Genomic DNA, 27399 nt, shown 5'->3' with positions numbered 1-27399 from the left:
AACGTATGGGACCCCTAAAAAACTAACATGTTCACAAATATCAAGAAAACAAGAATTAACTACATGGACTGCACTTAAAAGTTTAAACAACCTTTTTAACTTTTGCTTGGAATATTGCTGATCCTTGTTTTCTTTTTCAAAGCCAAGGAAACTTATTTTAAACTATTTATGGCCTTTAATAATTAAGGTATACACCTCTGAACAAAATTTGGAGCATGTTTATTTTTCTCTGCCTGGTTCCTCCAGAATTTGGATACTACTTGTGAGTACTCTTAACTTACAGCAATATAGTTGTTTGCATCAGTGCAATAAGAATCCGTTTTTTTTGTCAACAGGACACAATTGGAAAAACTGGTTATTTTACCAAGGCTTTGACTGAAAGGGTGTGTTTCCCTTTAAGGAATCAAACTTGACATGCAAAGCCGATAAAAACCCCTTGGGGAGAACTGGCCTCATACCTTGTCTACATCGTCCCCACACAGGGTTCCTTAACTGGAATAAGTAAAGAATATCACTTTCTAAGAGGTCTCGAAACTCCGAGTTCATTTTGGGACCTCAAGAGGAGAGGATCGCCCAACTCACAGGTATTAGAGGATACAAGGGCTCAGCTTTAAAAGTCTTGTCTGAAATTCCTTGTGGAACAGAGTTGCATCAAAGCCAATCCAAAAGGCCTATGTAGAAATGACGATTCTCGATGCACTTTATGCAAATAATCAGGCCAAGTATAAGACTAAAGTTTACTCATGATTAGTTTTTACCAAAACTGAGGCCTGGGGAGAAAAATTTGCTCCAAAGCTTATCACACATTTGTCATTAAATCCTAGTCTCATTAATTGTTTTTAAGCTTTTTTGCCTACATTTTAGACTAACCCTGCTTATTCCTGTGAATCAAGTGGCGATCATCTGCAGCTTGGAAAAACAGAAAAAGGGATGGATAATATAAAAATGTGAATCAATATGCCATCTATGGGCAATTATCTTACAAATTCTGCCAGGTAAAAAAAGTGCGTAAGGTGCCCATAATCCAGAGGTTTCTCTGTTTGAAAATATCAAACCAAGGAACTTCATAGACTCCCAAAGGGGAATTCTTTATTTGGCAAGGAAAATGTTAGATAAAAATTATCAACCATACCACACATAAGGGAATTGCTATCCTGACTCCACTTTTTGCAATATGGTTATTCATGGTAGCATCTTCTAACTGAAATATTGGACAGAGAGTTTCCATTGCTGTAGTATTTTGCTTAATTATTATCCTTATAGCAGGGATAGTAGATACAGGCAAAAAGGAAGCATGGAAGTTTTACTATCACAGAGTCTGCTAGGACTTTTACTGGGTTAAGTAATGCACTTTTAAATGAAACATGTTGCTTCTGGATTAACACCCCTAGCAAAGTAAAGGAAAATCTACAGGTACTTAAAAATCAAATCAAAGTTATTGGCAGGCTCAGGGAAAGTGCAGCTTCAGCTCTGGGTGGTCACAATCCCTGTTTAATAAATTCCAGTCTTCTTTATGGAATTGATTAACCCCTTTATTAAGCCCACTCTTACTTATATGTCTTATATTGCTATTTGAACCCTCTTCACTCAATATTATAACTCAAATTGTCTCTTCTCCCCTAGAAGCAATCAAACTCCAAATGGTGTTGCAAACTGAACCACACATGGACACATCATTCTTCCAAGGACCCTTAAATAGACCCCAGGAAGAACCCTAGCTGTTGTTCCCCATTTAATGCCCCTTTTCAGCAGGAAGTAGCCAGAAGAAGTCGTCACCCAAAACCCGCTAATAACAGTTAGTGTGGCATCTCCACAGTGGGGAATGTTGTAGGAGTTATTAAAAAATTATTTTAGGCAAATAGAGAGGAAAGGGGTCCTTGGGAAGTTTTCAGTTTTTAAAGTGTCTCTGGAAAAATTTCTTGTAAGGCCTCCGCTCTTATAGCCAAGCTGGCAACCTTTGATATGCAAACACAGACCATTAGAAACTTGGTCCACCCAACATGGCAACTGCCGCATTCTTGCCCTTGACCCACATGTTCCTGGCAAAATAAACCTACGCGTGTAGAACATCACGGTGCCCTGTATTTGCCTATTAAAAGACTAGGGTGGGAGGGCCAGCTTTTCTCTGGCTATGTGAATGACATGCCTAGTCAAACCAGTCCCCTGAGCCCTATGCAAATCAGACACTGCCTCCTCCAGCCTCTGCATATATACCTGGCTTCTATCAGTGGCAGGCGGGCATCTCCTTTTTCGTCTTTTGAGGCCCCCTCCCTTTGTCTCTGTAAGGGGGAGCCTCTTCCTTCTGTCTTCTCTTTTCTTTCTTGCCTATTAAATTATCTGCTCCTTAACACCAAAAAATAAAGAGAAAGAAAAAACAGATCAAAGATATAAATGTAACAGCTAAAGCTGTAAAACTTGGATGGGTGTGGTGGCTCATGCCTGTAATCCAAGCACTTTGGGAGGCCAAGGCAGGAGGATCTCTTGAGCCCAGGAGTTAGAGAACAGCCTGGACAACCTGGTGAGATCATCTCTATTAACAAAGCAAAAAAAAAAAGCTGTAAAACTGTTAGAAGAAAACAGAGGTGAAAATCTTTGTAACCTTGATTGAAGCCATGGGTTCTTAGCTATAAAACCAAAAGCACAAACAGGAAAAAAAAAAAAAAAGATAAATTGGGCTTCAAGAAAATAAAAAAATTTTTTTTGCTTCAAAGAACACTATCAAGAAAGTGAAAAGACACCCTATACAATGAGAGAAAATATTTGCAAATTGTATTTCTGCTAAACAACTATTCCAGAATATAGGTAGAATTCTTACAATTCAATGATAAAGCGAAAATTAGTCCAGTTAAAACTTGGGCAAAATATTTGAATAGAACATTTCTCTAACAAAGATGAACAAATGGCCAATAAGCACATATAAAAGATGTGCAACATTAGCCATTAGGGAAATGCAATCAAAGTCACAATGCAATATTATGGCATACCCACTAGGATGCCTAAAATACAAACGACAGACATTAACAAGTGTTGACAACGATGTGAGGAAATTGGAACCCTCATACATTGTTGACAGAATGGTAAAATAATGCAGCCATTCCAAAAACAGTTGACTGTTTCTCAAAATGTTAAGCATAGAGCTGCTATTTGTCCCAGCAATTTCACTCCAGGTGTATATCCATGAGAAATGAAAACCTGTGCCTACAGAAAAACTGGTACCAATGTTAAAAGCAACATTATTTGTAATAGTTAAAAAATGGAAAAAGTTAAGCATCTATTAAGTGATGGATGGACACAAAAAATGTGATATATTTGTATGAGATATTATTCAGCTATTAAAGGAATGAAATATTGAGAAATGCTACAACATGGATGGATTTTGAAAACATTATGCTAAGTACAAGCAGCCAGATGCAAAAGGCCACATATTGCATGAGTCAATTTATATAAAATATCCAGAATGGGTATATCCATGGAAACAGAGAGTAATTTAGTGGTTTTCAGGGGCTGGGAGCAGGGAGAAGGAAAAGAGACTGCTAATTGGTTTGGATTTTCTTTACGGGGGAAAAAAAAATCTCGAAATCAGACAGTGGTGATGTTGCACTTTGTGGATATACTGAAAACCACTGAATTGTACACTTAAAAATAATGAGTTTTATAGTAAGTGAAATATGTATCAATAAAGGTGTTTAAACACCTGTTTATTAGCTCAAATTTCTACAGGTCAGAATTCTGGCATGGAGTGGCTGCATTTTTTGTTCAAGGTGAAATCAAGGTGTTGTTTGGCTGTGTTCTCACCTGAAGCTCAGAGTCCACCTCTAAGCTCGTTTTTGTCATTAGCAGAATTGAGCATCTTGCAGTTGTAGAACTGAGGTCTTGGCTTGCTATCTGTCAGCAGGGGACTGCTTCCTGCTTTTCGAGGCCACCAGTTTCCCTCGTTATGTGGCCCCTTCCATTTTCAGGCCAGCAATAATGCGTTGAATACTTACGCATCGAATCCCTGTCTTCTGCTACCAGCTGGAGAAAAACCGTCTGCTTGTAGAGGGTTTATGTGATTTACTTAGTCTCTGTCTTAAGGACAATATATTTGGTACTTGGGATTTTAATTGAATCTGTGTGGTTCCGTCAAGGCAATAACTACATTAGCATTTGAATAAAGAAACAGGTCATCTGACAGGGATATGGAACATCATCTTGAGAATTCTGCCCACCACAAACCACGTCTATGCTTATTTTCTTTGTGGAAGGGTTATCTGTGACTGTCATTTAGTTTGAGGCTCCACTTCGCTGAGATCCTGTCCAGTATTTTGACCTCTCCGACTGGTCTTCAGAAACATCTCTTAGGAGCAGTGCACAGGAATGTCTGGTGTTTTTTGCTCCAACTTTGGTCTCAAAGGGTCATCCCTTATATCCCTTACCTGAGTTGACATGCCTCCTTAAGAAGGTTCCATGGAGGCTGCTAGTGGTGGAACTTCAGGCCAGATGGCCTGTGGTGATTGCAGTTATCCAGGGTTTCCTGTTGGTGAAGGGAGAGTTAGGGAGGAGTATGTCCAGCCCTGTTGCCGCTGCCTTGGTTTTACATCTTGCAAGAGCCATTCTAGGTGGCTCTGAACTCTCCTCTCTCTATTTTCCTCGCTGGAATCGCTGCCATTCGGGCTGGTGAAAACCATGGCTGAATCTTTGTTACTGAATGTTCACTGTGGCATGGTGATTGTTTGGAGGTCTCTGGGGGTGGAAATGTGGGGTGGGTAATAATTTATGATATGCATTATCCGAAAATAGACAAAAGAGGTTACTTTTTCAGTACAGGACCAAATGGGAATGAACCATACACCTATGTACCCTGTTTTTCCTCCCTTTAAAAAATTATTCACTAAGAGGACATGTGCTGGCAATATGCAGTAATTATCAGCGTAATGAAGAACCTGAGTGAAGGCTATTTCAGATGCTCTAATGCTCTAATGTGCCTGTTTTATGAAAGTATCGAAGGTCTATTTCCTCTTTTTTTTTTTTTTTTTTTTGAGATGGAGTTTTGCTCTTGTTACCCAGGCTGATGTGCAATGGTGTGATCTCAGCTCACTGCAGCCTCCGCCTCCTGGGTTCAAGCAATTCTCCTGCCTCAGCCTCCTGAGTAGCTGGGACTACAGGCACATGCCACCATGCCCAGCTAATTTTTGTATTTTTAGTAGAGACGGGGTTTCACCATGTTGACCAGGATGGTCTCGATCTCTTGATCTTGTGATCCACCCGCCTCGGCCTCCCAAAGTGCTGCGATTATAGGCGTGAGCCACCGTGCCCTATGGTCTATTTCCTTTTCAATTGTTTTCTTGCAGTAAAAAAAAAAAACTCTCTTCCAATTTATGACTAATCATGGATTTTATTATTCATGGTCTAATACTGCAGAGGAAGGTTACAGAAGCAGGTACACATTAATCCTGCTCAATTTGGAGCCTGAGAAAGATGACGGATGGCAGCCCAGCTGCCCTCTGGCTCTCATTCCTGGAGCTTAACCTTTACCTATGGATACTAACAGGCCTGGTGCAATCCTGGTGAGCCTCTCAATAAATATTTTTTTACTCAGAATAATCAAATTTTAAGAATATGCTACAGGAGAAAGCTGTCACATTGGATTAGGTTAGCATTCTGACTTTCATTGAAATGATCAGGTAACTCAATTGCCTCAGCCCAATAATACACACACAATTTAGTTCACTTAGAGTTAAGAGAACAAATAATTAACAAAATGTCCCATTTGAGGTTGTTGAAGGCCAGCAAGGACCTGTGAGGCAATGAATGATTCAGAGGGGCTATCGGAGCTGAGCTAAGATTAGAATAGGCATCAAAATACTCTCTATTCGTAGAGAAATGCTTATGATTAAATTATATAATGCTCTATAGTTTACAAAGCACCCTTATTTATAGTCTCTTTTGACTCTAAGGGAGATTCTATGAAGAGACACTATTGTCTCCATTTTTGAATGAGGATACTAAGTATACTGAGTTATCAGCGCGGCAGTGCCTCGATCAAGGTCACTTGGCTGGTTTGTGGGACTAGAAGCTGAACTTAAGTTGTTGTTATGGGTTGACTTGTGACCCCCACCATTAAGATACATTCAAGTCCAGACCACCAGTTCTATAGAATGTGATCTCATTTGGAAATAGGGTTATTGCAGCTGTAATTAGTTAAGATGAAGCCACACTGGAGTAGGGTGGGACTTTAATCCATAGAAATGGTGTCCTTATAAGAAAAGTAGAAAGACAGAGAGAAGGTGGCTATGTGAAGACACAGAGACACAAAGAGAACACCATATGAAGAAGACAGAAATCGGAGGGAGGCATCTACAAGCAAGGAATACCAAGAATTGCCAGCCATCACCAGAAGCTGGGAGAGGCTCCTTGGGCGCCCTTAGAAAGAACCAATTCTGCTGATATCCGGATTTTGGATGGCTAGCCTCCAGAACTGTGAGGAATAAATTTCTCTTCTTTTAAGCCACCCAGTTTGTGGAACTTTGTTATGGCAGCCCTAGAAAACTACTAATAGCTCCTAAGAATGATAAAATTTTCCATTTATAGGGCCCTGACTGTGGGCCAGGTACTCTACATGCATTATCATGAAAGCTTTTAAGAAAGCTTCAAGGTTTATTACCATCAATGTCATTTTTGTGACTTATCTTAGGTCAAACGACTAATAAATAGTCGATCTGGGATTCCAACCCAGCCCTGAGTTTAAATCTGTACCCTGTCCACTTTGTCCCTAAGCCATAGTAGTGTTCAAAAATGTCAGTGTGAGGGAGGGCAACCTCCAACCCTCGGGAGATGCTTCTTTATTTTAGGTCTCCTAGGCAACTACTAACTCAGTTTAAACTCTGCCTTGCTAACTTACATGCAGTAGTTACTAACAATTTCAAAACAGTGCCTGAAACACAGAAAAAACTCAGTATTTAAAAAATATATATAGTAGTAAGAACCTGTTACAGTGGTTCAAAAATTTACAAAGTATTTTCACATAAATTTTTATTAGGTCTTTTAAAAACAACTGGAGCCTTCTTTAAGCAATTATTATCTTTTTTCTTTCCAATTTTTCTTTTTAAGATTTATCATATCCCCAACCAGACAGTAAGCTTCTGGAGGTAATGAATACATCAATTTTCTTTGTTTTCTCCTTCCGTGATACTGGTTCTTCCTTGAATTTTACCAGATGTACACTTATGGTCTTGCAGTGATCACCTGTGTCATACTGAAAATGGTTATCAGGAATAAACTGGATCATTTATATGTTAAACATATGCTAATGTTTCCCCAACCTTGCTGTAAACCATCTTAAGTGTTTCCTTCCTTAATACACTGTGAGGTGAACACTAATACCATCACCCTCCTTTCTCTATCAGACTCAGGGCTAGCGAGGGATCAACCCACCCGTTCAGCCCTCCATAGTTCTTCGGGTCAAGGAAGATGAGAAAGTCCTTCCTAGAAAATTCACATAAACGAGTCGATTTTAGTCAATATGAGAAAAACGATTCTACTTTCTAGGATCCAAGATGTGCCGTCGACTTGTCACCTGTTACAGGGTTTGGCCTTCTTGGGTGATCACTAAATTCCTTGCTGGTTTTAACATGGTATGTTTCATTTTTATTTTTTTTTCCAATGTTAGTTTCAAGATGTTTCTCTCTTATATGGATTCCATATAAGCTTATTCAAAGTTGAGATTGGCAAACCTAAATTGACATACTTCGATTTTCAGTGATATGGGAAATGTTCACGATGAAAGAGTTAAGTAAAAATGGCAAATAAAAATCTGTGTAGTATGGTCCCAGTTCTCTGTGTCTCTTTTTGCTACTTGTAGATGTGTGGCTTTGGGCATGTTACTTGTCCCATGAGCCTCAGTTTCCTTAAATGTGCATAATAATATGTTCTTTGTAGGGTTAATGTGAGGCTCAGCAGTGATGCATTTGACACTCCCCTACAAATGTTGGAGAGTTATGCCTTGTCTTAGTTTGCTAGGCTGCCATCACAAAGTAGCACAGTATGGGTGGTTTAAACATTAGAAATGTATTTTCTCAGTGTTCTAGAGGTTAGAAGTCTAAGAGCAAGGTGTCAGTTGTCTCTTCTGAGACCTCGTTCCCACTCATCTTTCTTTCTATGTTTAGCTCATAAGTGGGGATCTTTAGGAGGTGTTTTTTCCTTTAATTGCATTAATAAGAAATTAATCTTTCCCTTCAGGGTCCTAGGGCTCTTCGCTGCATCTGTGTCAGAGCCATATTAAATCTTACTTATGTTTGCATCCACAAAGGCCTAGGACAGGATTTGACACATAGTAGGTGCTTAAGAAATTACCCATTGAATTGCCTTGGATGCCGGTTAATTAAACAAACGCTTTCCTGCTGTCTGACTTAGCTGGGGAATACTTTCATTTGACCAGCAGCAGACTACCCTACAGGAAGCAGAGACCAGGAGGAGTTAACATGATCCCAAACCATTTGTTAAGAAACTGAGAGTGAAGTGAAGAAATTTGTTTATTTGATTTCCTTCATATATATTTAATGTTTAAGAAATCTATGGGAGGATATGTTTGAAGCAGCCTAACATTTGTGAATGTTAACATAAATGTTAAATGACTTTCCTGATTTTATAGACATACTTTGAATTTTTAGTCAATATGAGAAAAAAGTATTCTACTCAGGAAGTTCAGAATATCATGTAGGGTGATTATTTAAACTGCTTATGTAGGAGGATAAATAGAGCTAAAAGGAAGTCTGCCATGAAAATGTGCAGAGATGATATAAACAGGACTGTGTTTTGAAGTGTATGGAATATACATATCATATTTTTTGTCCTGAATGTCTATATACATATTTTTATTTGGAATGACTCTCCTAAGGATATTTGGGATTGCAGTACAACTACATGGGTGGCTATGTGAAATTGTTCTCACTGTAGGGACCTTCTCTTTCTCATATGATCTCAATTCCAAATAGGTGGACTTTCATAAAATCTTAAAGCTAAAAGTATACCTCACACACTTCCCTTGTCCAGGCTGCCTTCTTATGCAAACCTGAGGCAACACTAAGTGAGATGTTAGGTGATTTTCTATTAACAGCTGAAGTGGTAAGGGCCTGACACATCAGTGGATAATCTACAGAGTTCTGTACTTTCACTACATTTACAGCTGAGGTGCCCATCTTTATTGTTTTTGTAATAAAACCCATGCTGTTGCTGATGAACATTTACAAAAATCCTTTGTTTCTTACACACAGTAAGAGGTCAGTAAAAGTTTTTTGAATAGATGAACAAATGAACTAAATACAGGGTTTTCCCAGCAAACTTTCAACTCCTCTAAAATGTTTGAAAGTAATTTTATTGCTCCTGCATCCTCTTTTTTCATTGATGACTTTGCCATCCATTTACCCAGTCTTGGAACAAAAAGCATATGGCAGGGAAGTGTGCAATTAACACCTTTTTCTCTTTTGTTTCCTACATCCTGTCAATAAGTCCAACAATTTTTCTCAGATCTATTATCCCCATTAATTCATTCACCCTGTTCCAGCCTCAAACCATCACCTTTCACCTAGGCAGCCTCAGGGACTTGTTCCAATATAGGTATTACTGCCATGACAGAGATTAAACAAAACAGTAGTTTAAAACACAAGAGAGAAGTGATTTTCTCTGTCACATAATGATCCAGGATTGTGTGGGGTCTCTTCCTTTCAGGGGTTTGAATTCCTCCTGTGAAACCCAGAGGTTTCACATGTAATTTTAACTCACATCCCCTTTGTTGGGATCAGTAACATGGCTCATCTCAGTGCAAGGGGATAGCTGGGAAATGTAATTGTGTTAGTCTGCTTTCATGCTGCTGATAAAGATGTACCTGAGACTGGGAAATTTACAAAGAAAGAGGTTTAATGGACTCACAGTTCCACCTGCCTGGGGAGGCCTCATAATCATGGTGATAGGCAAGGAGGAGCAAGTCATGTCTTACTTGGATGGTAGCAGGCAAAGAGGGAGCTTGTGCAAGGAAACGCCCCCTTGTAAAACCATCAGATTTTGTGAGACTTATTCACTATCATGAGAACAGCATGATAAAGACCTGCTCCCATGATTCAATTACCTCCCACCAGGTCCTTCCCACAACATGTGGGAATTCAAGATGAGATTTGGGTGGGGACATAGCCAAACCATATCAGTAATCTCATTCTGGATAGCCTGCATCCAGGTAAATTCCTATCCCTATGGAAGAAGAGAGAATGGATATTGGTGGACAGCCTGAAGTCTCAATCTTGTCTCCTAACTGGCTTTCTTGCTGCTGTCCTCAACTAATTTGCCCTTTTCCTCAACTCACAGCAAAGGCAATATGGCATGCCTTTCTTTGCTCAAAAGCATTAAACAAACTCCTCTCTATTGACAGAGAAACTTTTAGCTCCCAGGGTGGACTGAATGTTCTGTTTCCTGTCCAAGTTAGCTGCTATTTCTGTCCCTTTGGTACCTAACTTTCTAATTGCATTCTGATATTTTTTAGTGAATAAAATGGGGTTTCTTGCTTCAGCACCTTTGTACATGCTACTCCTTCTTTAGGGGTGGTATTCCACATGATAGATTTCTAGTTGGCTTAAAAAGCTAAGCTCAGAAGTCATTTCCATCAGGAAACCTTTGTTAACCTTCTATCTCCCACCCCTTACCAAGATAATTAATTGGTCACTCATTGCCACCTCATAGGTTCACTTGCCTATTTTTGGCTTTAATATATTATATAGTCATTCATCTGTTTATGTATTTACCATCTGAACATGTTCAGATTCAACTCAGATATTCTCAGAGCTCAGTATGGCATTTGCTACTGAGCAGTGGGTAGTAAAAGAAAGTAAAGCAGTTTTGTATGGTATCGTATGCTAGAAAGAATATTGGACCGGCAGTTACTAGGCTTTCATGCCATCCTATAATTTGTTAGTCTGAGTGACCAAGGACATATCACATTCCCTCTCTGGGCTTCAGCTTTCTCATCTTTAATGGGAGGGTTTTCTCAATATCCTAAGTTTCTTCCAGATCTAAAAGTTAGTAATTTTCTTATTTTTCTAATATAGCAAGTTGAAATGTAACCCTCCTCCACACCAATATGTTACATTCACACAGCTGTGATTTTGCTAAAAATGGACACTTTCTAAATGTTAAAACAGTACATGTTAGAGAATAGTCAATTTAGATCCCAAAATCCTCACTCTGCTAAAGGATAAACACTGAAGCTCTGGATCCCACTCAGTGTAAAACCATTCCAGAATGGAAGAGTGAAATGGCATTGTTTAAAAGATTGCATCCAGATATATTTGCCTACCAAATAAATTTTGGATCTGGAAGTGTTATAATTTAAATGCAGCTTCAAATGCACCATGGATTCTCTCTGTGACATGGGTCCATAATGCGGGGAACTCTATACAGCTCCTTTGTGCTGTCTTTTCTTTATTGAATTACACTGGGAATCTTGAAGGGTCTCAGTAACACCACTCTTCTCCACCTGAGCTCTGAAACAAAGTGAAAAGAAGACAAAGTTGTTCAGCAGATGGAGATAAGCATATCGCCTTTGTTGGTGTTTAAGATAATATGGAAAAATATGGCTTATGTCTGTGGCCAAGGCAGCTTCCTAGTACCGAGCCCTAGAATTAGACAGACATCCCCTGGCCCTGCTAGATTAGGGTGAGCCTGTCCCCTAGCAAGAGTATGAATTAAGCATGCTCAGTTTCTCTTTACAAACTCACTATGGCAGGGACTGCTACCTATTCCCTCAGATCTCTTCTCTCCTTTAGGAATACAACTTCCACTTTTCAGTGGGTCATGGCAGCTCCCCAGAATAAAGACGACATTTCCCAATCTCCTTTGCAGTTAGGTGTGGCCATATGGCATAGTTTAAGAGGACAGAAGTTAAGGAAAGTGTTTCGTCTAATTTCTAAGTGGAGTAAAGACATATGCTTTTCTCCCTAGTTTTTCTTCTTCCTTCTGACAAGAATATGGATCTGGAGTGTCCATTCTAGATCATGAAATGGAAACTGGAATATGTGGATGACAAGCAAACTGGAAAGAACCTGGGGCTCTGGAGATATCATACTATCCCTGAATGGCTTACCTTGGAGTTTATGGGAGAGAGATGACCCCCACATTTTTTTTCTTGTCACCCAGGCTGGAGTGCAGTGGCAAAATCTCAACTCACTGCCACCTTTGCCTCCTGGGTTCAAGTGATTCTCCTCCTTCAGCCTCCTAATTAGCTGGGATTATAGGTGCTTGCCACCATGCCTGGTTAATTTTTGTAATTTTACTAGAGACAGGGTTTCACCATATTGGCCAGGTTGGTCTCGAACTTCTGACTTCAGGAGATTCACCCGCGTTGGCCTCTCAAGGTGCTGGGATTACAGGCATGAGCCACCGTGCCTGGCCAGGGATGACCTTTGTCTTGTTTTTTTTGAGACGGAGTTTCGCTCGTTACCCAGGCTGGAGGGCAATGGCGTGATCTCGGCTCACCACAACCTCCGCCTCCTGGGTTCAGGCAATTCTCCTGCCTCAGCCTCCTGAGTAGCTGGGATTACAGGCATGCGCCACTATGCCCAGCTAATTTTTTGTATGTTTTTTAGTTTCACCATGTTGACCAGGATGGTCTCGATCTCTTGACCTCGTGATCCACCCGCCTCGGCCTCCCAAAGTGCTGGGATTACAGGTTTGAGCCACCGCGCCCATTTGGGGTTTCCTGTCCTTTAAGGCTAGGTCCTATTCTAACCTGCATACTCTCCAATCAGATGAATTATTCCACCTCCTCCAGTCAGAATGTTGCACTAATTGATATTCCTCCACACAGAAGGGAACATTGAGAGTAGAGAAGGAGGGTTTCCCCTCTGACAAGTTTCTTCATTCAACAAATTATTATATGCCCCTTGTTATGTGCAAAATACTGCTTTAAGCACTTTACAATTATTATTATTATTATTAATTTGAGATTGAGTTTCGCTCTTGTTACCCAGGCTGGAGTGCAATGGCGCGATCTCGGCTCACTGCAACCTCTGCCTCCTGGGTTCAGGCAAATCTCCTGCCTCAGCCTCCTGAGTAGCTGGGATTACAGGCACGCGCCACCGTGCCCAGCTAATTTTTTTTTTTGTATTTTTAGTAGAGACGGGGTTTCATCATGTTGACCAGGATGGTCTGTTGGCCAGGATGGTCTCGATCTCTTGACCCTGTGATCCACCCGCCTCGGCCTCCCAAAGTGCTGGGATTATAGGCGTGAGCCACCGCGCCCGGCCAGCACTTCACAGTTATTAAGTTAATCCTCATAGTGGTCCTACAAGGCAGGCACTAATAATATTATCATCTCACAGATGAGAAAGCAGAGACACAGACCGGTTAGGTAATTTGCTGCAGGTGACATTGCTTGGAAGTAATGGAACTTGGATAGAAGCCTAGGCTGCCCAGCTCCAGAGCTCTTGCTTTTCACTGCTACCCTATCCAGTGTCTTTGAGAGACAGGAACAGACACTCTCCTGTTACCTCAAGTGAGGGAAGACCATATTTAGAATCAATGGGGAGGTCAGAAAAAGAAGAAAATGGCTTAGTGGTCACCTGAGATGCCCTAGTGTCTGGTCATCTCCTCAGCTGCATGAGCCTGTAGCTACTTCCAGTGGCACCAATCAGTCACTTTCTACTACTTCCAGTGGCACCAATCAGTCACTTTCTACTACTTCCAGTCACTACTTCTCAGGCTTCTCCTCTTTATTTCGGTCAATTACAGGCTGTTTCTACTCAGTTTCTTTCTACCACATAACATCTTATCCATGTCCTCTGCTACCTGTGGCTTCTTCCTTTTGTCTTCCCAATGTGTACACATTTCTGCCTACATTATTTTCCATTAACAATATTGTCTTCTCTAAACAGAGAATTGATGGAGTCAGCCAGTTGTCTTCCAGTAGTGAATACCCAGTTGAGTAAGGCCCAGTTTGAATCAGTCACTGTTTTTTGGATAGTCTGCCCAGCCTCTCAAGGTCACCAAGAGTGCTGGCGGGTATGTCTCACCTTCAAAGACTCTTTGCCATATAGTTTCTCACTCGGTTTATTTAAGCAGGAGCCACACCCAGCAGGGAGTTTGGATATGCTGTCCCTATTATCTTCTCCTCATTATTCTTTCTCCTTATATCCTATGAGTGCGAGGGGGAGTCTGAATTGTTTTCATATTAACCAAAGACAAACACGGGATATTCAATGCTTGCCTTTTCTTTTCCTATATCTCATCAAAAGAAATGGAATAAGGTTTGGACATGTACCCAATGATACCTTTAAACTCTCATATCTAGTCTAAACATTGCATGGCCTTCTTCATAGGTGGTTGGCCAGCTTATCACTAAATGCCTTTGGATCAATGGCTACTCTGTTTCAATCTGCTGTGACCAGAGTATTGGTTATGAGCAAGTATGGAGATTGTAGTCTTCTTCATCGTCCTCTCTAAGAATGGTAGCAGAAGACAGGGCATAGGATGGTTTGGCATGGGGAAAGATGGGTGGATTCACTCAAGGTTTCATAGGTTGAATATAAGTTTTGCATAACCATTGATTTCTGAACTCTTTTTAGTGACTCTAGGTGTTTAGAATTTGAATTAGAAGGTAACCAATTATAGTAGAAAAGAGCACTGGACTGGAAGTTCTAATCTGAACCCCCTGGCAAAGAAAGAAAGCAGATCCCTGGCCTCTTGTCTTTTCTTTCATTTTCATTTTCTCCTTCATTTTAATTACAGGTGTACAGAAATTGATTAATTACAATCTTTAGTTTATGACTTATTATTGATTTGTAAATGACTTGCTTTTATATGTTTAGTTACTTATTAGTAACTTATTACTGGTGAACTATATTTTAAAATAAAAGCTAAGAGTTTTATAATGATCTGCATCTCTTTGCATTTGTTTTTTTATTGCTGCATGACAAATTACCACAACTTTAGCAGTTTAAACAGTATCTATATATTTTCTCACAGGTTCTGTGGGTCAAGAGTATGGAGATAATTTAACTGGGTCTTCCATACCAGGTATCATAAGGCCTAACTCATGGTGTTGGACAGACTGTGATCTCATCTTGAGGCATGACAAGAAAAGCTCCCTTGGCTGTATTAGTTTCCTTGAGGCTGTAGATGTCATGGAAGCTTGCATCTTCAAAGTCAGCATCATGTCCTTTGTAGGTACATGGATGGAGCTGGAGGCCATTATCTTTAGCAAACCAGCACCGAAACAGAAAACCAATACTGCATGCTCTCTCTTGCAAGTGGGAGCCAAGTGATGAGAACACATGGACACATAGAGGGGAACCAGATACTGAGGACTTCTGGAGGGTGGAGAATGGGAGGAGGGAGAGGGTCAGGAAAAATAACTAATAGATACTAGGCTTATTACCCTGGTGATCAAAGAATCTGTACAACAAACCCCTGTGACATGATTTTACCTGTATCACACCCCTGCACATAACCCCCTGAGCTTAAGTTAAAAGTTAAAAACAACAAGAAAACAAGGTCAGCAATGAAGAGAAAGAGTTTCTGCTGCTTTGAGTACCTGACTTCTAAACTCATTTTAAGGGCCCTCCTGGTTAGGTAAGTTCCACCCAGGATAATTTACCTTCTGATTATTTAAAGCCAACTCTTAGGGACTTTACATCTTCAAAATTCCTTCATCTTTGCCATATAACAGGACTTAATTAGAGAAGTGACATCCCATCACCTTTGGCACATTGTATTGGTTAGGAGCAAGTTACAGGTCCCACCTACCCTTAAGGGAAGGGAATTATACAAGAGTGTGGGTCACTGGGGGTCTTTGTAGAATTCTGCGTGCCACGCAACCTCTATGGAATTCCTCCAATATCCCACACTCCCGACTGTGCCCCTCCCAAATTGCTTGTCATTCCCCAGCTTTCCTTTCTCTATCAACTTATTTACCTTGAGATTTGCTTTTTAGTCACTTGGCATTATATTGCTAAAATTCTTCCATATTGATATATGTTTTTATAATCCATTCATTTAAATTCTATGTAATATTTCATTAACTGAATTTTTATACAATCAATTTATTCACTCTCATGTTGATGGGCAGTTGAGTTGTTTCTAGATATTTTGCTATTGTGAAAATGCTGATGCAAACACTTTTGCACTTGTCTCTGATTGATGTATAAAAATATATTTCAAGGATATATGTAGGAGTGAAATTTCTGGGTCACAGGATATATGAATTTCAACGTTAGTAGAGAATGTCAAATTTTTCTAAATTCGTATTTCTGTCAGCAACATATAGATCCCGTGACTCTTTTTTATCTCTTGGCATAGATTGATTTTTACAGTTTTGCCTGAAAAAGGCGTGGAAATTGCTGCCCCATTCTGTTCTGAATTTGCATTTCCTGGCTCCCTGATAATGTTCAACCCCTCTTTGTGTGTTTGCTAGCAATGTGTTTAATCTGCAGAACATCTGTCCATGGCTTTCCCTATTTCTTATCGAATTCTTTGTCTTATTTTGATATTTATGTGTAGGCATTATTTAGATATCCAGCTTTACTTTTCTTGCCAGAAATATAAAGGAATTGGGGAAGATGCTTGTTAAGTTCCTTCATCTGTAAATTGGGATAATCATTCTTGCCATGCTTACTTTTCAAAGCTGATGCAAAGATCAAATAGAAAAATGTATGTGGAAGCACTCTGTACACTAAAAAGGAAACAATGACTTGTTTTAGGGTAAATAAGCCCGGTAACTTGTAAATATGGAAACATTTGACTTTGAATTGAGAAGCAGCTTAGCGTGGTGATTAAACACACAGATGTTTGCACCAGACTACCTAAGTCCAAACCTTAACTCCAGCAGATACTAATGGTGTGAACTTAGGTGATTTATTTAACTTCCATGTCTCAGTTTCCTAATCTAAAAAATGAGAGATAGTCATAGTCTCTGTCTCAAAGGGATTTTTTATAGGATTGAATAAATTAATATATGGATAATATTGAGAACAGTCTCTAGCAAATAATAAGCACTATATTAATACCTGTTGAGAGTGTTACTTGACTTGGAGTTTCACAAGTCCTGCTGAATGTTCTGCTAATCAAATTAAGGACAGTTACTTCTACGCACTCCCATATGTGTACATTCTTTGAATATTCACCCATTGCTAACAAGTCAAAATAACCGATTTTTTCTTTCATGAATAACTCTTGAGTATGGAGTTAGTGTCTGATGGAAAAGTATTAATTCAGGCCACTGAAGCATATGTGTTATAACAGAATACAAATAATACATTATATGATAATAATATATCATAGAATTCATGATTCTGCCTCTAAGCTCTCATCCTGGTTTAATAGCCTGTGATCCCATAACGGGTATTGAATTACTTATTCCAGGCTTCCTGAAGCATGACAGCAAGGCATGATAGGACTTAAATTGCACTGCTTTCTTGAGCCTGAAATCACATTTGAGATGATAGTTATTGTCCAAGTGGCCAATTACTTGAATAAAGCGAAGTGGTATTGTCCTATATTAGTTATCTTTTTTCTCATTAATGAAGTTCATTTGGGCCCATTTTTCTACATTTTCCTTTGTTTTGCGGGTACTTTCTTAAGATTACTAAATCCATAGATGGCTTTTATCCACTCCAGACAGACGGAAGGAGTCCGATTCTTCTAGTGAACATATTTTTAGCAACAATTGAAGCTTACGTATCCTGCTTTTCAAAGCAACTGGCATCCTGCAGCATTCAGAACCAGCTGTATTGAGCCTTCAGGGACCTGGACTGCTTTGCTGATGGTTTAGCTATCAACGGAAGGCATAAACACTGCAGGTTGTGTGTAAGCTTGAGAGGATAGCTAATTATGCTAAACAAGAAATATTAATAATGCAAGATGTGCAAACAAAAACACTCTTACCAATTTCAAAACATTCTTCTTCCTTTCCTCTTCCTGCTGTCTCCCTCCTCATTCTCTTTACTCATATGAAGAACATAATAGTAGCAGAAGGTGGGGCTCCTCCAGCAGATACTAGATCCTAGAAAAGCAAGAGATGACACTGATAATAAAATTGCCCATCATAAGAAAGAGAAACACCATTTTTATCTGTCTTGGAGCTGGATTTTTATGAAAGGTTTAAAAACCATGGCAGGGTGTCAAAGAAATTAAACAAAACTGGTATAGGCTCTAACGGAGACTCCAGTCAAGTGTCAGGGTAGGGTCTTGTCAGAGACATCCTGGGTCACTTCTCTACAGACCTGAATAAGGGGAGACTTGCCATATGGAGAGGTAAAGGTTGGATCCATTGGGAGGACAAACTCTTTTTTCCTGCCCTTAGAGTAAGAAAGTCTGAATAAACATTTTCAGGAGGCTCTGTCAGCTGATCTAAACCTAGTTCTCTTAGGCTAAGCTCCCCCAAAAGAGTCTTACAAGATCGTGGACAGGCATTCTGGTTATCTTTCGCTGTGTAACCAAATATCCCAAAACTTGTTGGCTTAAAATAATGACATTATTCTCTGTCAACGGTTGATGGGCTTGGGTTGGCAGTTCTTGTTGGGGTCTCTCACGTGATTGCACTTAGATAGCTGCAGGGGCTGGTGTCATCAGAAGGTCCAAATAAACTAGACATCAACATGGCCTCAGTACTCACAGGTCCGGTCCCTAGTGCCCTTCCATGTGACAAATATGGCACAACATCACCTCTGTCACATTCTATTGTTCAAAACAGCAAAAGACCAACCCAAATTCACCCAGAGAATGGAGTTGCCTGTGGGTTCCAAGAGGAACCCATTAGGAATAAGGTGGGGGCTCTCTTTGGACACAAACTACTGCACAGGTCCCACCCATTGGAAAGTTTCCCAGGAAACATACTCACAAAGAAGCACTAGAGACCTTTAGTGCTGTGCCTAGCAGGAATTCCTTACTGGTGAACTACTTTTCATCCTTTAGCTTTCAGCCAAAATGTTACTTTCCCTAGGATGGCTGTCCCAGGCTCTGTCATTAAATTAGATTGTCCAGCATTTTTGCTTTATAGCATTTTTCACAGCTTGTAATGACATATTTCTATGATTATTGATTTTTTTTTGAGATGGAGTTTCTCTATTATTGCCCAGTCTGGAGTGCAATGGTGTGATGATCTCAGCTCACTGCAACCTCCACCTCCTGGGTTCAAGGGATTCTCCTGCATCAGCCTCCCAAGTAGCTGGGATTACAGGCATGTGCCACCACATCCAGCTAATTTTTTATTTTTAGTAGAGACGGGGTTTCTCCATGTTGGTCAGGCTGGTCTTGAACCCCCAACCTCAGGAGATCTGCCCATCTTGGCCTCCCAAAGTGCTGGGACTACAGTTGTGAGCCACGGTGCTCGGCCATGATTATTGATTTAACATATGTCTCCAACACTGGACTGAACTCTGTGAGGGCGGGTGCTCTGCCTTGCATATTCTCTGCTGATTCCCTGCACTAAGCCTGGTGCTGGCTCTCAGTAAGACCACAGACAACAGTTGCAGTGAAAAGAAAGCACAGGTGAGTGTTAACATCAGCATATCTGATCTTCCCAATCAGCTTTTATGATTCACAAAGACATCTCCATAAAGGGGGTTCAGAGTCCACTTTCATTCACTGATTATGTTTTAAAATCAGTATTTACTGAGTACCAAGTAGGTGCTAGCTCTTGGTAAGACTGCAGGAAATAGTTGCAGTGAAATGAACAAACACATGAGTGGTTAACATCAACATATCTGATCTTCCCAACCAGTTTCTATGGTTCACGCAAAGATTTCTATAAAGAGGAATCTCCCTTGCATTAATTAATTATGTTTTCAGAATCAAAATTTACCGAGAGAGAGAATTTCAGAGGCTCATGGATTCCAGATTAAGGACATCTAGTTTAGGTGTTACAGAATAAAACACTGTACTTATATTTATAGTTATATTATTTTGGATTTATTTAGAATGACTAGGGAATTTCCTTCTTTGATGAGACGATAAAAAAAGCTTTCTATATTTTAGATGTTTATAATAACTTAAAAGTTACAGTGTATGTCAGAAGAGCTGGGATCTACATGGGGTTGAAAAGTTCATAAAATATTCCAAGTGTCAGGGTCAGAGGTTAGGGTATTTCACTTTAGGACCTGTTTGTATTTCAGATCATGCTTGCACTTCACGACAAACTAAACATACCCTTGAATCTGTTCTGAACATATTACCCATGAGTATTTATCTGAATGTAAATAAAATATAGAGCAGTTGCAAAATCATCCAGCAAGGATGAAGTTTTATTGTTTCAGGTCTGTTGACCATCACTCTGAGAATAAAACAGTGAGCACCTAATGCACTGAGGTAAGGAGTATGGATTTTGTTCTCAATGAAGCTATTGGAAGGTTTTGAGTCGGAGAGAGACAGGCTCATACATTTTAAAGGAATATTTCAGTGCTGAGTGGAGTTTAGCCCATAGGATATGAACGAAGCAAGAAGACTAGCCAAGAAGCTACTGCAATTATCCAGATGTGACCTATAGGTAACAGTCAAGACCAGAGGTGAATGACTAGAATAATAAAGGAATTTAAAATTATGTCATATCTATATTTAAAAAGCCAGGAGATGCTTAGATGTTTCAATTGGGAATATGAGAGATGCCTTCAAGTATATAATGGCTGTCAGTAAAAGACAGATTAAAATTATTCTGAATTTTCAAAGGCAGAATCCTGAGCAGAAACCATAAGGCAGGAGAGCCAGGCTCAGAATAAGAAAGCATTTTATCTCTGAGCCATGCAAGATGGAAGGGGCTGCCTAGGAAGGCTGTGAGTTCCCATCCCCGACTATGTTTCAGTAGGGGTTAGAGGACCTCCCGGAAGGGATGTGGCGGGTCTAGGAAGGGATCATGGGACCAGTGAGGCTTATATGTCCTTTGGAGATTTGGGGAAATGTGGCAGTAATGAGAGCTGTGGATATTCTCATTTTGGTGTTACACCACTAAGGTAGAGAAAATTAATCATTATGTCACTCTTCTTGAAGCTGTTCAGAGAAGGACTCCCGAGTTTTGGCACATAGCATATCCAAGGTGGTGTGTTGCTACTGTTGACCTATTTAGTAGAGATGCATGAGCTTTTCTCTTTCACTTCTTGGCTATATTTCTCAGAATATTCTTCTTTAATCTTCTTTAGAGAGATGTGGTAGGAGAAAAGTCTAAGCTCTGGATTAGAGAAACCTATCTTGAAATGTTCTGTCCACATCGCTAATTGCATGAGTGTCAGCAAATTATTTGGCGGTTCTGGGCCTCACCTATTAAATGGGGATAACACTACCTATTTCTACAGTTGTTGTAAAAACTAATCTGTACCAAGTTCTCAGCATCCTGGGAGATTTTAATACATATAAATGATCTGTAGAAAAACACCCCCAAAGTAAAAACCATTTTCTTATGCAAGTCAATGAAGCCTAGGCATTATGTGTAGAAACTGGAAGGTACAAATCACGGTAAGTGAAGAGTTAACTGGCAAAAGGAAATGCTCACTGATTGAGCTGATGAAGTTCTGACTTCAGGATGTTATTCATTTTTTCCCTCTAATTTGATGCATCTTTAAAGATAACCATTTACACAAATTCTTAAACACTCTAAGAAATTAGCCACAGTTCAGAGGCAATAATGTATGATTCTTGGAGCTTTCTCCAGGCTGGTGCTGGGTAGCAGGAGGGAGTAATTGAGCCTCTGCGATGAGGGCACTTCTTCCTGTGGATACTGGGTGGGGGTGAAATTGGTCTTCAAATAAACATGATTCATGGGTTAGTGGAGAAACTGCAAAGTTCCCCGTGAAAATGGAATAGCAAGTCAGTTGGTTATACTGTAGTTACTGATACTGCAATCTGCTCCCAATGGGGGCAATTACAAATCCATTTAGGAAGTATGATCGGGACTTTTGTTCATATTCACCTAACCTTTCAGTGCCTGGATAACGTTTTTCAAGTGTGATTCCTCCACCACATTTGCGTTCTATTCATTTCTAGATCTCTAGCGCCTGTCACAGTTACCTGGCCCACCGATGGTTTTTGTTAGTATTTGCTGATTGATTAGAAATTCCCTCATTATGCAGCCTCTGGTGTGCTTCTGTCTACCCAGCACAGGGATGCTCAGAAATGGCTTATAAAATTACCTTTTTGTGTATATGCATTTCACATATCCCCTCACCCCAGAGGCTTTGGTTTTCACCTAGTACCGATCTTGAACACACGTCCTCCACAGCGCTTATATTTACAGTGAATGACCCATTTACCCAAATTCAACAGTGTGCATAACCTGCTTATGCATGAGACTTCTCCTATTTTCTCAGAGTTTCCTGTAAAGCCCCAAAGCTGAAGAGAGCAGACAAATTCCCCCATATTCTTACAAGAGTGTCAGGGAGCTGGTAGAGATGCCCTCTATGGCTTTCTGGGTCATCTATTGATACTTTGACCGTCACCACTGCCCACCACATCCTAACTATCCTATATAAAGTGAAGACATGACATTTGAAGGAACAGTTCATTGATGTGAAGGAATTTAGGCTTAAAGGGGAGTGCTGTACATTGTCATTTCCAGATCCACTAATGAGTTCCAAGAAAACTGTCATAGAGTTTAGAAGTGGGTGCTTCAAGAAGGTGAGGCTGGTATCTCACTCCCTGCCTGGATGCTGGCTGAGCTCAGAAGCATGGCAGCCATTCTAGCTCTGCCATGGGGAGTGGAGGCAGAGAATTCCCAGAGGACTTGACTCCTTGACACTGGAACTTAGTGGGATTCCTGAATATAGAGAACGAGGCATAATTACAACCTGGACTATTGTGGCGGATGAGGGTGGATGGTGCAGCCTGCAATGGCTGGGTTGAGAAAAGGGATAAGAGGGCCAGCATTTGGCAAGCATTTTCCTTGCCACGGGAGCTGGCCAGGCTTAAGCCATCTAGAAGGCATCTTCCTGAGGGCCGCACATGTGGGAGGGAACTCAACTGTGGAAAGTGCCATGGTGCGGGGCAGGAGCTAAGAGATGGTCCAAAGAGAGCAACCGAACAGCACACCCCCCCGCCCCCCCCCCACCAGGACCTAAACATTATAGCAGTTCCCATTGTGACTCTGAGGACTCACACACATCTCACAAGAAGCCAGCATTTGAATGGTGGCAGCACAGAAGGGCCACCTAGTGTCAGCCAAGGGAGAAAGGTAACAGTGAGTATCTAAGGGGTGAAAGAGACTTTGTCTCTACCTCTAATCCCTCTTCATACACTGACCCTGAAAATTCCAGAAGTGAGAGAAGGTGGAGGAACAGGTCATGTTCAGCCTCTACACTGGATATGTATATACACATTATATACATATATCATATACATATATCACTGAAAAATGCAGTGGGGTCTCTTGGGTGTTACGCATAAAAGGCTCACAAGATGTTTAGTATATGCTGTTTAACACCCTGTTTCCAACATTCAGGCCAATTTCCTTTTTAAGGACATTGTTTCTACCTAATTGAACATGGCTGAGCTCTTACATTATTACCCAGATGGTTTTATAAAATGATTTTGAGTTCTCAATTGCTTTTAGCAACTCCCCAAACCAAGTTCATGCCTGACTGGAGGAGTAAGCAGTGGAGGCGGGTAGTGGGGAAAAAGGAAAGGGAAGGTACCTGAAATTAGATGTGAGGCTCAAGTTAGAATACGTAAAAATCTCCTTTAGAAAGGATTAGATATCACTGCATCTACCTGGGATGTCATTAAAAGGTAGAGAAAGGTGATCCATCGTAATATGCCGAAAGCGGTGGAAAGACAAAAATAACACTATTACTGTTTGTATTCTCACCAAATGCAGACTATTCATTAAAATGCTTCCATGTACGATGCATATATCACTGAAGAATTCATAGGGGAGATGGAAGTGGGGCATCACCCAGAGTTCACATTCATCACACCTCAGCAGCCTCATTAGACACACTTTTCCTTTCTGAATCTCACCAGCTCTGCGGAGCTGGCGGGTTACTCTCCCTCATGGTGCTCATTCTCTCCTCCCTGGGTGCAAACTTGCATACCCCTCCTCAGAAGGCACTTTATGATACCCCATGTGAAGGGCATGGCATTGAGGTCACTGCATGGGAAGGCAGCTTACATTCATATACACTCACCTTAGATTTCCTTCCTCCAAGAATGGTGTCTGTAGCTAGGTTTAGAGATTGAGTGTGGTCTAATAGAAGACACTTTCATTTAGGCTCACTAAAGCAGGTATTGTGCTCAGAAAAGAAATCAAAGACAACCTCTTAAAGTAATCCTGGGTTCTCACTGAAAAATGCAGTGGGGTCTCTTGGGTGTTAGACATGAAAGGCTCACAAGATGTTTGGTATGTGCTGTTTAATATCCTGTTTCCAATATTCAGGCCAATTTCCTATTTGGATTGTCTCCACCTAATTGAAAATTGCTGAGCTTTTTCATTATTACCCAGATGGTTTTATAAAATGGTTTCGAGTTCATTTGCTTTTAGTAGATGAGTTCGTTTGGAAAACAAAACTTAAAACACAATATTAACAAATGAAAATGTCAGTGTTAGGTCTTTTCTGTGGGAATCACAAGAGGCTAGGAAATGATGGAATTCAAAACATCCTTTGAGATGGCTCTTCCCTGGTAAGATTGTGGTAGAAGCTAAGGAGTGACAGCACTTAATATTTCTGCTTGTAACGGCCTTTTGACATCTGTAATTCAGCAGTCTGTCCAAGTGTACAATTTCTTTTTTTCGAGATGGAGTCTTGCACTGTTGCCCAGGCTGGGGTGCAGTGGCATGATTTGGCTCAGTGCAAACTCCGCCTCCTGGGTTCAAGCAATTCTTCTGCCTCAGCCCCCCAAGTAGCTGGGATTACAGGCATGCACCACCATGCCTGGCTAATTTTTGTGTTTTTAGTAGAGACGGGGTTTCATCAAGTTGTCAGGCTGGTCTTAAACTACTGACCTCAAGTGATCTGCCTTCCAAAGTGCTGGGATTACAGGCATGAGTCACTGTGCCTGGCCCAATTTTTCTCTCTTTACCTCCATTGCTTTAGTCTGGGCACCTAATTGTCTCTTTGCTTCAATCCATTCCCCAAATAGTAGCTGATGTATTAATAAAAAACTAATGGAGGACTTAAGAATTAAGGTAGTAAATTGAAACCAACTCACAGAATCTCTATTCTCCAAAACTTAATAAATGGGGGTCAGGGGAGAGTACAAACCAGCCAAAAATATATTAACAATTTGATTGAATAAACTTAGACAAAACCCTCTCATTCTGTTATCTCTCCAAGTTTGGGGGTATTAGTGTAAAGGCCCAGGCTTTTGCTGCCTCATCAGAATGGCTTCTGGAGGATAGCTACTGAGTTAGAAGCAGGGTTAGGCTAAGTTCTCCCCCACTTTCCACACTAGAACCTCTCTTCTAATTTTTCGTAAATAAAAACATTCCTCTCTGTGGTGGCCAGGAGGATGTGCCTCTCAGATATCCAACTGTAGGGATAGACCAAGGGTTCCAGCTGCTTGGCTGTGAAATCCATCACTGAATTTGTGTCAGATCCATGTTTCCCAGCTATTGGCTGTGCCTGGCAGCGACATTAAAACATATTCATTTCTTTTTATATTATTTTATTTAATTTATTTATTTTATTATACTTTAACTTCTGGGGTACACGTGCAGAACATGCAGGTTGGTTACATAGGTATACATGTGCAATGGTGGTTCGCTGCATCCATCACCCCATCATCTACATTAGGTATTTCTCCTAATGCTATTGCTCCCCAATCCCCTCACCCCCACTATCCCTCCTGTAGCCCCCACCCCCGACAGGCCCAAGTGTGTGACGTTTTCCTCCCTGTGTCCATGTGTTCTCATTGTTCAACACCCACTTATGAGTGAGAACATGTGATGTTTGGTTTTCTGTTCTTGTGTCAGTTTGCCGAGAATGATTGCTTCCAGCTTCATCCATGTCCCTACAAAGGACATGAACTCATCCTTTTTTTATGGCAGCATAGTATTCCATGGTGTATATCTGCCACATTTTCTTTATCCAGTCTATCGTTGATGGGCATTTGGGTTGGTTCCAAGTCTTTGCTATTGTGACCAGTGCCGCAATGAACATATGTATGCATGTATCTTCATGATACAATGATTTCTAATCCTTTGGGTATATACCCAGTAATGGGATTACTAGGTCAAATGGTATTTCTATTTCTAGATCCTTGAGGAATAGCCAGTGTCTTCCACAGTGGTTGAACTAATTTACACTCCCACCAACAGTGTAAAAGTGTTCCTATTTCTCCATGTCCTTTCCAGCATCCATTGTCTCCTAATTTTTTAATGATCACCATTCTAACTGGTGTGAGATGGTATCTCAATGTGGTTTTGATTTGCATTTCTCAAATAACCAGTGATGATGAGCTTTTTTTCATGTGTTTGTTGGCTGCATAAATGTCTTCTTTTGAAAAGTGTCTGTTCATATCCTTTGCCCACTTTTTGATGGGGTTGTTTGTTTTTTTCTTATAAATTTGTTTAAGTTCTTTGAAGATTCTGGACATTAGCCCTTTGTCAGATGAGTAGATTGCAAAAATTTTTTCCCATTCTGTTGGTTGTTGGTTCACTTTAATAATAGTTTCTTTTGCTGTGAAGAAGCTCTTTAGTTTAATTAGATCCCATTTGTCTATTTTGGCTTTTGTTGCCATTGCTTTTGGTGTTTCAGTCATGAAGTCCTTGCCCATGCCTATGTCCTAAATGGTATTGCCTAGGTTTTCATTAGGGTTTTTATGGTGTTAGTTCTTATGTTTAAATTTTTAATCCATCTGGAGTTAATTTTTGTATAAGGTATAAGGAAGGGATCCAGTTTCAGCTTCCTGCATATGGCTAGCCAGTTTTCCCAACACCATTTATCAAATAGGGAGTCCTTTCCTTATTGCTTGTTTTTGTTAGGTTTGTCAAAAATCAAATGGTTGTAGATATGTGGCATTATTTCTGAGGCTTCTGTTCTGTTCCATTGTTCTATATCTCTGTTTTGGTACCAGTACCATGCTGTTTTGGTTACTGTAGCCTTGTAGTATAGTTTGAAGTCAGGTAGCGTGATGTCTCCAGCTTTGCTCTTTTTTTTTTTTTGCTTAGCATTGCCTTGGCTATGTGGGCTCTTTTTTTGATTCCATATGAAGTTTAAGGTGTTTGTTTCCAATTCTGTGAAGAGAGTCAGTGGTAGCTTGAAGGGGATAGCATCGAATCCCTAAATTATATTGGGCAGTATGGCTATTTTCACATTATTGATTATTCCTAACCATGAGCATGGAATGTTTTTCCAACTGTTTGTGTCCTCTCTTATTTCCTTGAGCAGTGGTTTGTAGTTCTCCTGGAAGAGGTCCTTCACATCCTGTGTTAGTTGTATTCCTAGGTATTTTATTCTCTTTGTA

Source organism: Callithrix jacchus, chromosome 8 (assembly GCF_049354715.1).
Source record: "Callithrix jacchus isolate 240 chromosome 8, calJac240_pri, whole genome shotgun sequence".
NCBI lineage: Eukaryota > Metazoa > Chordata > Mammalia > Primates > Cebidae > Callithrix > Callithrix jacchus.
Note: the sequence above shows the minus strand (reverse complement) of the source record.